The 3223-nt window shown below is 32.5% G+C and overlaps 1 long non-coding RNA gene across 1 annotated transcript; it reads right to left on the reverse strand.

Moving 5' to 3' along the window:
- Positions 1-216: 216 nt before the first annotated feature.
- Positions 217-2147, reverse strand: LOC130814534 (uncharacterized). Its single transcript, XR_009042449.1, has 3 exons — positions 1935-2147; positions 1446-1494; positions 217-1382 (listed from the first exon to the last, which is right to left on the reverse strand). It is a non-coding gene; the product is annotated as an uncharacterized LOC130814534 (long non-coding RNA).
- Positions 2148-3223: the final 1076 nt, after the last annotated feature.

Consider the following 3223-nt stretch of genomic DNA (forward strand, 5'->3'; position numbering starts at 1 on the left):
CTCTACTACACTTATATATATGATCCCATACAATCGAATAGTAGTACTGCTATTACTTGTACAAAATTACATTTAGTTTAACAAAATGTTCGATCTAAAGAACTTTGCCGATTGCTCATGAACCTCATCTATTTCATCTTGGCTATATGTACTTGGTCTTCTTTAGAATATTATCCTCATCTTCAATCTCACATCGGTGAAGGTCATTATGTGATGATGTTAAGCTCACTACAAGCGCAAACTGAGCTGCAGCAGCCCATCGGGAAAATGCCAGCCATCTTCAATCTCACAGGTTGTCTTGAACATTTCGGAGACCCGAAAACAAATTAAAAAAAAAACCGTTTTGGACAGACTCTAGTACTCGGTAAAAATCAATTCAAGTTATATACCAAAGTCTACATAAGCAAGTCAACTAAAATAGTTTTAGGTAGCAATAGTTTGACTCTTTGAAGCTCAAGAAGTTTAGGCTCAGACATTTCAACTAAAACACCTCATATATTAAATAAGGAGTAACATCAGGACATTGATTTTTCGTAACAAAATAGTAAACTACAACAGCAATCAAGAGAAGCATTAGTCTTAAATTAGGAAACAACTCAAGCAGGGAAAGCAAGATTATAATCATTGGAATAGCTGAGGAGTACACTGAGAAGAGATAAAGCCAAACTCAATATGACATATCTACTACTCTTTCAAATAAATTAAACATTAAAAGTCATAAACACTTGAAAACTACAAAAAATAATAAGGAAATCTTCTTACTGTAGCTGAGAACTTTGATATGCATAAGATACATAAAAAAAAAAAAAAACCAGACAAAAATATATGAGTAGAAGGCACATGATTTGGTGGAACACGAATACTTTTCTTGGTGTTAAGAGGGCAGAAGCATTACACTAGTAAAGAATCTCGACAACTCTTAAGGATCCTTATCATTTTCCATAATATATTTGCTGTGAAATGGATGAACACTGTGATTTTGCAAGTATTACTAGTTGATAGGCAGCAAATCACAATCTCAATCACAACTACGATTCATACAGAGAAATAAATTAAGTAGTGAGTAGCATCTATGGGTGAAGAAAGTGTTCAAAAAGCCAAGCACGAAGAACGGAAACAGCACGCTCAGGTAAACCACGCTGGGGGCACCAGGCGTTATGCTGCATCATGCCAAGCTGCTATAACATCCGCTGCTGTCGAAGCTGGTGATCCACGAGCTTCAATCTGGAACCACTACTTCCTTCCAGTTTTACACCTGTTGTATTACTGTTACTGTCTTCTTCCCCTAAACTCTTGCTTGTTGCTTTGATTTGTGACATGATTGCATCTTTTAGGCATCTAAATTGCTTTGAAATTGTCTTCAACGAATTCGTTATAGTTACCTGCAAAACATTCGTTATAGTTACCTGAAACAACAAACCCTAGAATGATTGCATACTAGTTACCTGTTTCTTCACTTGATGCTGGTAGACGATCAGATTGATTTACTTCACACTAAACATGAAACAACAAACCTTAGAATTTCTCCAATTGAATAAATGTTCAGTGCTAATACTCAAATGAATCATTCAATTGGTTTAATTCCTCATCTACTAAAATCTAACATAGAAACAACAAACCCTAGAATTTCAATTAATAGAGGTTGATATCAATTAGGTGTCCGGCAAATGAATAAACAATCAAAGGAAGCAAGCAAATGAATCTGTAAACTCGACTTTTTGTTTCCCAGAACGAAAAAAAAAACAAATGAACAAGCGAATGACTGAACAAGTGAATGAACAAACAAATGAATCTGCAAATGAATGAACAACCAAATGAATCAAAGGCGTGAATGTTCTGGAATGAACAAGTGAGCACGGTGAGCAGCAAACGAATCTGTAAACTCGATATTAATGGAATGAACAAGTGAACAGCCAAATGAATAAACACCATACCCGGGTAGCATCAAACGAATGAAGGGCGTGAATGTTCTGGAATGAACACGGTTGTATCAGATCTTGAATGAACAAGCAAATGAATGAAGCGCAGAACACGGTTGTATCCGATCTGGAATGAAGCACTGAACGAAGCAAGCAAATGTTCTGGGTGTTCTATTATGGCGCCAAAACCTATTTCATTTCAGCGGCTACACAAAAAAAAAAAAGGTGTTTTACTATTTGTATGGCCTATTTGACAAATGATATAAATGATATATTTGTATCGTTGTTTAAGCAAACGATTTAAATAATGATTACTTGTATCATTTGTTTAATTAAAAGATAAAAAAAGAGTTTATTTGTTTCTTTTGTTAAAATAAAATATACAAAAGGTATTAATTGTATCTTATATTTTAATAAAAGATGCGAATAGTGAGTTACTAATGAGACTTTTTTTATTAGTGAGGGGAAGTAGAAAAGGAAAGAGCAAATGAAAAGGACTAAGCTCGCGAAAAAGGACAAATGGAAAAAGCCAAGCTCGAGAAAAAGGAGTAAATGGAGCAAGCAAAGAAGAGTTGGCCAAACTAAAATGTTGTTAGAAAGTAACAATTTAAACTAACAATTATTTGTAGTTTATGATGTAAACACTTAATATTCTTAGACGTTATATGTTTTGTGTTGGAATCAAGTTCAATTACATTGAATTTGGTTCAGTGTATACTAATTTTAAAGCACATTTAAAATACACTTACATTGTATTAACCATAAAGTCAATTTAATCATAAAACCAATTTACATTTTCTTAATCTCAACTTGAATAATTCCAATTTATATAAGATGAATTCCAATTTACATAGTATATAATTCCAACTTGAATATGTTATGATATCAACTTGTACTACTCATAAAGCCAATTTACATATTATATAGTTTCGATTTACATTATACTTAATGCCAAATTGTATAATATATAGCTCGAACTTGAATATGATCTAAGGCCAATTTACGTAGTATATAATTCCAACTTGAATATGTTATAATTCCAACTTACATAATACATAGTATAGTACTTAATGCCAATTTGCATAATATAAAGCTCCAACTCCAATATGATCTAATGTCAATATACATAGTATACAATTCCAACATGAATATGTTATAATTCCAACTTGTATTAATCATAAAGCCAATTTACATAATCGCAACATACATAATTATAGTTCCAATTTACATTATACTTAATGCCAAATTGTATAAGACCTAAAACCAATTTGTACGGTACTTAATGCCAACATAAATCATGTTAA

The sequence above is a fragment of the Amaranthus tricolor genome, chromosome 6 (assembly GCF_026212465.1).
Source record: "Amaranthus tricolor cultivar Red isolate AtriRed21 chromosome 6, ASM2621246v1, whole genome shotgun sequence".
NCBI classification, from domain to species: Eukaryota; Viridiplantae; Streptophyta; class Magnoliopsida; order Caryophyllales; family Amaranthaceae; genus Amaranthus; species Amaranthus tricolor.